General features: G+C 36.3%; 1 long non-coding RNA gene across 1 annotated transcript in view; it reads left to right on the plus strand.

The window, feature by feature from the left end:
• The window catches only part of LOC148225457 (uncharacterized), a 135,324-nt gene that overhangs the window by 95,194 nt on the left and 28,015 nt on the right, over window positions 1–12,115 (plus strand). Inside the window, exons 9-11 of the long non-coding RNA XR_015807465.1 lie at window positions 109–203; window positions 290–365; window positions 1,341–1,381. This is a non-coding gene — a long non-coding RNA (uncharacterized LOC148225457). The remainder of the gene's footprint in view (window positions 1–108; window positions 204–289; window positions 366–1,340; window positions 1,382–12,115) is intronic.

Raw genomic sequence — 12,115 nt, forward strand, 5'->3', positions numbered from 1 at the left:
TTTAATTAAATAGATCAAATCATCTTGATTTCTTCGGTCACTTTGAAATTGTGTGTAGTCTGTAACCGTTTTCATAACCTGTCTTTGAATACTATTTATTTCTTCTAGAAACATAACACAATGACCAAGATTCTGGAACAATTAAGCTCAACATAAGTTCTTGACACTTCATTTTCAAGGCCAGATTTTTGCCAGTGGTGCAAGTAAGGAGACACTATTTGCCATTGCTTTTAAAGCATCTTCTAGAACTTTCTTTTGTCTCATCTCTTAGGCCTCTATTTCTTTTCAGGAGTAAGGTGCAATTGTCATTAAGCTTCAGCAGTTCTTTCAGGATTTTTTAGAGCCCAACAGTGAGTACAAATAAGGTAAAAATTTCCTTCTTCTAAACATTATTTTGCATTTCTCAAAATTTGCATGAGTTAATACTTTCTGCCCCAATGCAAGTATATTTTTCTGAAGTTTTCTGTGTTTATTTGGTGACTGTGATTACAATTAGGGATTTTTTTGCCTTTCTTTTTGTCTTTTCACTTAGAAATTCATTTAAAAATTTCCAGATATATTGTTTATGCTAACTTTTTTGATGCATCCTTAAGCCAAAGCAAAATTTGCCTAATTACCTAGTGGTTGTTTTCATTAAAAACCTAATTCATTCTTAGAAGTCTACACTTTAACATGCAAACAGTTTAAAAATAATAATTTAATAATAAAATAATCTGTATAGTCAACTTTAAGTGAAAATTCATGATGTTTATTTGTAAATACCACATGGATTTGTACTCAGATAACCATACAAGTAAAGCATACATTTAATTATTTTTGGATAAGTGTGGATAGCTTTGGATAGTTCTGGGTAACTTTGGCTGCTAGATTAACTGTAGAGATAATTTTTTTTATTTTAGCTCCTACCATGAGGAGGAATGTTGCAAGGTTGCTGTTGCTCAGGCTGGGTGTTCAGCTACCAGTGGTGAGCAACTGATTTTTGTGCCCCTTTTTCTTTCTGTTTTGTTTTGTCTTTTCCTCTTCTGAGTATTAAAATATCTTAACACAACCCATGAGTTTTCTCACTTTTCCAATTCTCTCTCATCCCACTGCAGTGGGAGAGAGATAGAAGCTGTGTGGTGTTTGGCTGCCCTACAGGGTTAATTCACAGCAGCAAGCATTGCAGAAAACCCTGTGATCATCAGACTTGTAAACAATAAGTTACAGGTAAAAAATGTGGGTGCACTGCCTATCACTTGTCATGCAGGGTTGCTTCTTGTTTATGAGATTTTTAGAACCTTCAAGGCATTAGGCAATCTTCAGAATAACCTGATGAAATAACTGCTGTTTTTGTTTTACAGAAGGAAAGGAGGCAGACATGTTACATCAAGGATTTTCAAGGGTGAGCCAAAGCATCAGCTATTACTGTATCTGAGTGTTAACCCTCTCTGAAATCTAATTTCTTTGAAGGATGGCACTTAAGATTTGTCCTCAAAACCTAAGCCATCCAACATTCACTAATAACTGGAAATTTGGGGCAATTCGCTGGTAATTGCCTGACTGGCAGACCTGTCACAGGAATTCTGATATCCTTGTCCTTGGTTGCATAATACTTGGACACATGATACTATCACAGTGATCTGGCTGCCAATTTATCAAAAGATTTCCCAATTTCAAGTGGCTCTTCAGGGAGCTCCTGACTCACTCAGAAAGCAGCAAGTGTTACCCGGGCAGCCCACGACACTTCCTTCATCTTCACACCCACACTCCTCCCACTCTTCTTTCTTCCCCCTCTCTTTTTGTCTCTCCTGGTCCTCAGTCTTACTCAATCAAGATGAGTGGATCATCAAAGCACATGTGGCAACAGCTGCATGCATATCTATATAGATAAGTATTTAAAAAGTGGGGTCATCCATGGGTGCTTTCTGTCTGTTTATAATGTATCTATGGGAAAAATATAAGAGTATTTTAAGTAGCACAAAGCATAATTTCATATGAAAGTTAATAGCCAAAACTGAATGCATCTCGCTTATTTTTTTCACAAGAGAACCGGTTTGAACAATGCCACCAAGCTGACAATTGTACTTTAAAGAAGAAACTGTGTAAGATTATCAGATATTTCAGAAAATATCCTCTGAAATCCATAAATGGTTCCTGAAAACGAAAACAGCATATTGCACTCAGGGTAAACCCTCGTCCCACTGTTACTGGGTGCAGCTCTGCTCACAAGTGATGGAGTAGCTCCTTTACCAATGAGATGAATTCCACATATTTCCATATCTTTCAGGTACTTCACATATAACTGAGCTATTGAGCCCTTTCCCTGCATTGTAGACAACACATACAGTATTGTAAGCATAACCCAGCCTTCACATTCACATTCCAGCAGAATATGTAGTAATGAAGTTTTCAGGAAAAACTTAATTTATTTTGTATCCTATAATGTATTCCAAGAACAAGAGATTTCCTGAGTAATTCATTGTATAAGGAGAAGTCACCCAGAACCATATGAAGACAATTGGTTATGGATTTCTGGTAGCTGAATTACAATCTCAAAATTTTAAAAGTGCCTATAACACTAAAGTTATATATTAGTTTGATCATATGAATTATTTGCATAGTATTTTAACAACATAACCCCAATTCTCAAATGGTTGCAAAAAGCTTACATTATTAAATTTTAAAGAATTGTATGGATTTCATGAAATATGAGGTACTAGAAAAAGAATTGAGTTGCTAGATTTGATTTAAGACAAATTCACAGGTAGGTTATGCATCTGAAACTTCTATTAGTTGAATATTTTGAATAATAGTACCATAAAACCTATGCAACTGCAATATGCAATATGCAGACACCTATGCAAACAATAAAATATGAGCACAAGTTTAGTGTTCACTCTTCTGTAGTTAAAATTATTGTTAGCCAAATACACACATAGTGAAAGGAAAGGAGGTCCCTCTTCCAAAAATGCATTCTGCTCATTCTCTGAAGCTCCTCATGCTTCATAATGCCAGAGTTTATATATATTGCACAGTTAGAGCAGAGGATCAAGGGCAGAATGGATCTGGATCAGCTTTGCCATTGGTATACTTCTCCAAATCAAGTAAAGGTTTCCACAGCCTGTAAGTGACAATGATTTTTGGTGACAAATATACTAAATAGAGTGGTGGAAAAAAAATAAAGAGCAGCATGAATTCTAGGGTCATTTGTTAAATTTTGAACTTCTTTTAGTAACTCAGGAGGAAATGCTTAAATACTGTGAAAGGCAAGAGAACTTATGTTGCACTCTTGCTTCTACAGTTTTAATATCTGATTTGGGACATATCAGAACTACGAGAGAAGGCAAATGGCCTCCATTGAAGCTGTACAGATAATGGATGGCTGGGTATGCACATGTTGATCATTCAGGAGCTGGACTTGTACGATCATCTAGACTGAGAATTTGACTGGATTGTATCAAAACACTTCTGCTGCCTGAATACCCACCTTCCCTATCCCAATCAAAGCTCAGGGAAAGGGTGATGTATGGGACTCAACCATAAAATGGAGCAGGAGTGGAGCTGGAGCTCAAATAAGTAGAGAGCCAAAAGACAGGAAGCAGTTCTGGGTCCTTCAGCTAACATATGAGCATTATGTATTTAAACATGACATGTAAAACAAAACAGATTTCAGTTATCGAATCATCCTGTTCAGGTGGTGATGGAGAAATAGGATGGTCACATTCCCACGATGTCCCATACAAAATGTATGTGAAGAAACCAGTCCTCTTTCTTGGGTTATATGGCTCTCTTATGACTGTGGCAATTTAATTTAGGGAGTTTCAACTAGACTTTAAGCTGATGAAAAAATCTAGAGAAAACATGTGTCTTCAGAAAAATGACTCGCCTAATCCTTGACAGTCATACAACAGAGACATACCACGTGCAGTGATGGAGAACAATACAAAAACAGATATGCTGATGTTCCTACAATTTCCTTGAAGAGGGTTAAGATGATTATCTGTGAAGCCAAGAAATGACTGTGAGGCTGAGTCATCAGTGTCAGCTCCTGAACAGAAAGTGTGCCAAGACAGAATTCACCAGAAATATGTTATGCCATATTTACTTGCAAACAGATCAGACAAGCTTGTTGCCTTTGAGGATGATGATGTATCTATTGTATCCAGAAAAGGTATGCTGCTGAGGAGTATACTCAGAACTAATGAAGTTGAAATGGAAAAACAAGAGTTAAAACAGACGATTATTTTTTAATTATTCTTATCATAAGGCTGAAAACCAGAATAATATGATTAATACAATTAATTTGGTATATAAGTTTTTTAGGGAAACTACAGTGTGTTAGAGCAAGATGGTAACCAGCTCCTACTATTCCTAAACAACTGTCATTCACTGAATCTTTGTGAGGCAGATTCAGCCGAAAATGGTACCAAAGCTGTTGCTTGTGCTGGCGTAGTGAAGACTGTTTACAGTTTGCTTTCTAGCGTTCCAAAAAGCCAAGACACCCTGCAGCGTCACACTGGAAATTCCCTTCAAGGGCTCTCTGGTGCAGGATAGACAGATTGTGTTAATGGTGAGTGATCCTTCACAGCTTGTTTACCAGGCATCAACACAAATTTAGAAAAGCATTTAGAAGAAACTAAAATTTAAAATGACTAGGACATAGAAGGAAGTAAATGAAGCTATAACACAATACTCTTGCATGTGCAGCACACTGGTAGCCATTAACTGAAGGAACTGAATAATTCAAGAAAAACTAATGATGCAGAAGTGGAAAGTCTACAAAACTTGATATGTGAACTGGAAATCATATGCAACAGTTCTGTGGGGATATTCTGAGCAATGATCAACCAAACAAAAAGAGGAAAAAAGTTTCAGATTAACACTATAGCTGACAGAAGAATCACAGTTTATTTAATTTATACATTAATTAACAGCTTATTTCAGTCCTTCTTAGAACTGCCAGCCAACATTTCAGCTGTTTTTGGAAACATTTTGGGGTTTTCAAGACTATATATTTATGGGCTTTATCGAAATTTTACTCTTCAGAACAATTTGTATATATTTGAGCTGAGTCAGGAAATTTTTCACCTTAAGACAAACAAAGACAGTTTTGGAGGGTGTTCTTATGTCTTTGCATGTAGTTAGACTATGTGGGATTTTAAAAAAATAATTTATACAGATATCAGTTGTTTTTTTCATACATTGACAGCCACAGCTGCATTTACCTTGTCCTCACTGAGCAAGTTCAAGATCATCAAAAGCTCTAACACTTACAAGTTAGTTCAGGACAAACTGCATTATACTAAGAAAACATTTTTCAAGACTGGCATAAGACTGAAGTAAAAGATCAAATGTAGGGCCTGAACATTTCCTTTTCTCAGGCAGCCATGGAAATCAAAAAAGTGATGGTGATAGCAGAGCACAAAGGCAGATGGGGTCATTTGGGGTTTATCATGCTAAATCTGATGTTATTAGGTGAACTTAGGGTCTGTAATATTGAAACTTTGAGAAAAATGACAAACAACAAACATAAATGGGCCCAGATATGGCCCTGTCCTCAAAAATCTATAGAAGATTGTCATAAAGAAGAGAGAAGAAGTTAGCTCACACAGGAAATAAAACACTTTTGGTAGTTTTTGTTAGTGGGGAGTCAGAATGTAGACAAGGAAGGGAAGGGAAATTTTCTGGGTATATACAATGGTAAAAATGCATGAAGGGCTCTGCCATCCCAGAAAAGTTAAAGAGCTTGGAAATATAAACCAAGATGTTTGTCTACATGTTTTTTTTCACTCCTTAAATTAGGATTCTAAGTGCTATTTTATTTCTTCCTTATTACACTATTTTTTTTTACCTCCCATCATGTTTTTTCAATAATTTTACTTTTTAACAGGCTTCTTTCGATACTTTGGCGGGAGGACTAGGTTCAAGATTTCTGGACATTTCATCTAACCTGAGACAACTTCATCTGTGGAATACTTGAGCAGGTCTTGGCCAGCCTGCATGCACACAGTGTACAGCCCATGCATGTCTGTGTGCACCCCAGATCCGGGGCTGGGAGGTATCAGGCATCCTCTCCCTCGTGCAATGCAAATTGTTGTTTCCATGGCTCACAATCTCCATGTATCATATAAAAAACCCAAGTGGCTTATCTGCTGGTAATATTTAGCAGCAGTGGCCTAATTTCCTTCTTGACTCTGTCTATAGGTTTTAGTGATTGTCTGGTTACTTTTCCCAGTTCTACTTTCTTTCCCCCATAACCTCAGAGAAATGTAATCTTCATTCTTTTTGATTGAGAAATACGTGACTCATATGTCTAAAAATCCAACAAGATGTTGTTGCTATGATGACCAATAGCACCCACAAGCCAACTTGCCTTTTATTTGGGACACAAAAATACTTTTATTTGTCTTTTATATGTAGATGCATCTTTGACACATGAGTTCATTCTAATTATAGCTTCCCAGTCCTTATGATATTGGCATTACTCCTAGTTCCTTTGTAATAATGATATATCAGAAGAAAACATACTTTTCCTACAGGAAACAGATTTCTGATTGACTGAGCTACAACAGTAAGGTCTTTCATTTGATGAACATTTTGATCTGCACACTTTCATTCCACTTGAGTAGAGATAGCCTTGAAGGCAAACAAAGAATCCCCTAGTAGGTGGTGGCAGATGCAATTTCCAACTGGCTTTCAAAGGTGCTTTACACTCTGGATCCTATTTAAACATCAACCAGTGAATGTTCTGTGGCAAAACCTGGGGTTCAGTATTTTCCTTTACCAGTAAAGGTACTCATAAATAAGGTACAGACCCCTGCCCTTTAGCTTGGTCTACTGCCTCATTCAGAGGCTTCCCTTAATTTTCTCAGCCATGACCTGGCTTCCTGCTCGGAAGTCAGAAAACCACATCCTCACTGCAGGCCCTACTAGTCTGCACTGAAATATTGTGTACAGAGAACAGACTGCAGTAAGGACTCACATTGGATACAGTCATAAGACATTGTTGTTTTTTTGCCAACTTTTATGAATTCTGGTTAATATTCTTCATGACAGGTATCAGCCCCTTTTGTGTTACTCTTAATCTAGAGCCAAAACAACTGTTTCATCCCTGAAGCTGTGACTGGGGAAAACACACTGGGGAAAACACACTGCTGTCAAGGCTTTCTCTGGCAATTGATAGCCTGGGACAGTGCTGGAGATGGCAACAGAGACACACACTGAAAAAAGGCAAAGAGAGTTGAATAGCTCCTTAGTCAGACAGTATATCATCTATTCTGTGAGAAATATCACAGGTGAACTTGTAATTAAATATTATGTCATAGACACAAGGGAGCTAAGTGAAAGCTTTGTAGTCAGCTAACTTAGAGCTGTAACTACCTTTCTTTGAAAAATTATTTCATATAATTATGTGTAATACATTTTATGGGAATGACACAAGCAATTAATTTATTAATTTAAATCATCATTAATTCTTTAAAATGGATATACTGAAGAAAACAAAAGACTTAGTTTAGACTTGGAAAAACTTACCAGCCTAGTTTTAAAAGCCACTAAAGGCTTGTAGTTCTCAGTTAATAGGAAAGATGAACAGTCAATGCCCATCAGCTTTTCTTGTTTTCTATTAAAAAGGCTATGTTTACATGGATAAGAAATGCCATAGTTATTGGATGCTTCTAACTGACTAGCCTAGAGCACTAGAGGAAATTACTCTGCCTGGAGATGAGTTAAAGTTTGCTTTGAAGCCTAATCTAAATTTCACAACTGAATCGTCCATGGAATTGGTTAAACAAAATCTCAGTGCAAAAATCTATTTATTTAGCTAAAGTTATTGTGAGGCACAGGGAAATACAACTTGTGGTCTTCTCCACTTTGAGTTGTTCAGATACAAAAGGCCTTGTAGTGCATGAAAAACTGGACTTGAAGTCTTATCAAATAGCTAATTAAAATATATATACTTCATAACATACATATTTTTTTATATATTTTACTATGCAGAGGTTTATTGTAAATTAAATTAAATAATATTAAAAAATTGAATAATACAGTGAAAGCTCAGATAGCTGAGATTTGTGCAGACTGCCCAAATCTGCAACTTCCCATCTTTGTAAGTTTGGCTGAAGACTAGTTAAGTTCATTATTCACAGCACATGTATCTTTATGAGTCCTCAATTATCAGAAATGCAATAATGGCAGAAGCTTGGGCCCAACCCATTAATGATGGTGAATATTCTTTCAGAGATGAGGTGGTATTAATCTGAGAACTATTAATGGTTATATCTTGCCTATAAGAAATACCTCAGGTCCTTCTGGATTTATATGTAGTGATTTCCAGGATAAATTATTTAGACTACAATATCTAATTGTAATCTATTTGATTTTATGAATTTGAGAGTCTTTTTTTGCAGTGCATGAAGATTGCTGTGTTTCAGAGAATACAGCTCAACATTTCACATCAAGGCTAACACCTTTTTTACCTTAAACACAAACCTAAAATGGTCTCTCAGGGTTTGCTTAGCAATGATGACAGAAAGCCAGTAGTTAGGCTAGTGATTTTCTGCTTGAGGCAGTGCAAGCACTTGTCAGTGAAATGTTCTAAGGGGACCTTTTCACAACCTGACTCCACTGGTTCACAGGCTCTCACAGGCACCAGGCCAACTCCACACCATTTGATCATGAGCATACAGTGCATGTGACTGGGGAAAAAATTCAAAGAGCTCTTTCAGTGAACATTTGGGTCAGAACTTTTATTATATAAATAGGCACCTGCTGCACAGAGCTGTGGCAGTGAGCATGTAGGCATATGCTGCTCTTCCAGCATCTCTTCTAGGGGAATCTCTGATCTGGCCCCATACCTGGCTGTTTCCAGCATGCTTCTGCTTCTGCTTCTTCATGGAAAACACTGCCACTATTTTGAACTTTACATGCTTCTTTCTTCCTCCTAAACAAGTTTAGTCAACATTTTCTTCCTAGAGCTGGACATCTAATAAAAATTATAAAGGGAAAGATCCTGCAAACCTTTGGTGAAAATGATGGCAGCATTTCAGGTAAATACTTAAAAGACAGAAATATAATGAAAAACTTCAGACATTTCTATTCATACTTGACTCATTTCATGTGCTGTGGATATGATCTTGCCACATTGCAGCTTGTGTTGATGTTTAGCTTACCCTATAAAGGCTTATTTTAATTCTCCATAATTCATGGACGATTGACCAGACAGGTCACAATGTGACACTGATTATTTAGTGAATAGTATTGAGAAATACTTCAACTTCTGTATTATTGACTCAATCAAAAATTTTGACTCTAAATAATCACAATGGAATCAACATTGCTAGTGGGAAAATGCATGACTATTAGTATCCAAAAATAACTGCAGAATGTTTTAAAGTATTTTACCATGCATATAAAGTAACCATTATTCTAAAATAATTAACTTGGTCCTGAACCATTGAACAATAATCAGAGATGGAAAACAGGCAAACCAAAGGGCCATTTAGCAAATTAATGTTTCCTGCTTCTCTTCAGGATTTAACTCCCTGAAATCTAGTGCACATGAAGAATCTAGCAGAAAAGTCAGTCTGTCCGTGCTCCATCACTAAGAGAGTATCTGCCTCAGGGACATTTCTCATCTTGGCTACCTCTCTCTATTGTGTCCTCATCATGCCCAGGTGATGGCATGAGTAGACTTTAATTCAGAATTAGCTTTGCAAGATGCAGGCATGGCAACATATTGTCTTTTGCAAAGCTGTGCATCTTTTGGCTTGGCAAATCCATGGGAAAGAGTAACATTTCAGACAAACATGTCTCTGGATTTGAAGACAGAGTTAACAAGTTAATCATTGCCTGCTCATCCTTTGATCATTTTAGGGGCTGGTGGTTTTTTATTTTTTTTTTCTTAGATATCCTTCATTCAACCAAATGGAAAGGGGGGTTCTTTTTCACTTTTCATAACAAAGCTCTAAAGATACTTGAGACTCATGATGCCAGAGACCTGTGCAGCAGCAGCCTCCCTCCAGAGATAAAACTGGATCAGGGTTTCTGCTTTTCAGGACTGATTTTGTTATTCAAGGCTCGAGACTAAGCACCTTGGCCCATAACCACAATTGCTGCTCCTATACTTTTTGAAACCATTTCTGATGCCCTCCACACCAACTCCCAAAGCCTCAGTTTGCTGTATCCCCTCCTTACTAAGTAAACAAGTGTCTCCCACCCAACTGCCCTCTACTCAGCAGGCAGAGAGAGATTAAAGATGTGAATTCTTTTTAATCAAGGATCAGGTTATCAGTAAACAGTTAATAATCAAAAACCTATCAGTTAGCTAAAAGGTAACAAAAATTACTCAACAAAGATGCCCCTATAAATTACCAGAAGCAACCAAAATTCTCACAAGGAAATCTATTTTATTAATTGCCATCAGGCTAAATCCGTTTGGTTACATCTAAGCAAGAACTTAGTTCAAATATAGCAATAGGAAAGAGATGTACAGAAGTAAATATATATAGTCAAAGAAGAGAGTAAATTCAGGAGTAATGAATGTATCATATGTGCTCAGCTAACCTTTTTCTACTCCAGAACAATCACCAATAGGTACAGAAAAACATCACATGATGAAATATATTAATAAAATTTATAACTGGCTTCTTCAGTTAAGTGCATCTTGACCTTGCACTGACCTTGAAATTTTGTGAGCAGGAGCAAACAGTCATTAAACTATGAACAGCTTGCATAATATTTAAGTAGCAAATATTCCCATGAAAATTAATTGAAGCATGAGAATTGTTAACACAATCACATATTTTTAGTTTTGTCACAGGTAAGTGGGACACTGTTTTTCTGACTATTCACACAGGAGGCAGCAGGAAAAGAACAGTGACCTCACTAACATACTTACATTTTACTAAAGATTTTGAAAAAAGAAACCATCTTAGTAGGTCAGTTTTCCAAAGACATGAGTATGTAAGTGTACCAATATCAAGTTCCTTGTGTGGATTTATTTTTGTACCTTGCTCTTTTTGTACATATATGCTGGTCTAGACCTGTTGTGCATTCAGTCTTCACTGAATGTTGTTACATGCCAAGATACAGAAATGCTAACCATGAGCCCTAGATGATGTTCATGCAGCCAATTGACACTAAATACCAGCACCTTTGAAAACAGTCTGATTCTGAGGTTCTTGCCAGACTAGCTAGTAAATACTAAATCACTGTGTGATTTTTAGTAATCTTATATAAACCAAATAATGTTACATCAATATAAAACCGTAGTAATGCACTAGCTAATTAAACCCTTTGAACGATTAAGCTGTATTTATGGGTCTTCCAACTCAAAGAGATCATACCTGGCAGATCAATGCTAGTGTTAAATAAGTTATTAGCCTCTTCAAAGATTGCACACAAGGTCAGTGTATTGTGATGGTGGAACATTTTAATGAGCTGAACACTTGACCTATGGGAACAGAACTGACAACAATTCACTTGGGTGGAGAAGCTCTGCATGTCTGAAAAACATCACATTTTCTTTCTAGACCTTGATTTCTCAATCAATAAAATGGAAACAATAATTCAGTAACACAAAAAACCCACTGAAGTTAAGTAATAGCACATGTAGAAGGTTTGTAATGTTGTTATAGCACATAAAAATGTGTTATTAAGGTTACATTTAGTTCTCACATTATTACACCAATAATTTATTTTACACTATTCTCACCTTACAATATACTATGGTTAAAAGAAATACTGGAAAATCAAAAGAATTATGTTACTGCTAAAGTGAATCTGGCACACTTCCAAAAGTTAAGATTTTTTTAGGTCCTTCCTGTAGTGTTTTAGGGTCTCAAATCTTACTTTCCCTTTCTACCAGTTTTTACATGACAGTATTATTTATCATCTATTTAGCATCAACAGTGAACAACAAATCTCCAAATCTCCGTGTTAAAATACATGTCCTTTTATACATACATACAAAAAAAAAAAAAAAAAAAGCTCTGAGAAAAGAAACAGAAATCTTTGCCAGCTCAGGACAGTATCATCACTGGGAATGTTTCACTAATATTTCAACCTGATTCTCCAATTCATTGGTCCTAGCATATCTGTCTTCTATCTTCTAAAACTTATAAGAAAAAATCTAATT

The sequence above is a fragment of the Sturnus vulgaris genome, chromosome 1, assembly GCF_052056855.1.
Source record: "Sturnus vulgaris isolate bStuVul1 chromosome 1, bStuVul1.hap1, whole genome shotgun sequence".
Classification (NCBI taxonomy): Eukaryota; Metazoa; Chordata; class Aves; order Passeriformes; family Sturnidae; genus Sturnus; species Sturnus vulgaris.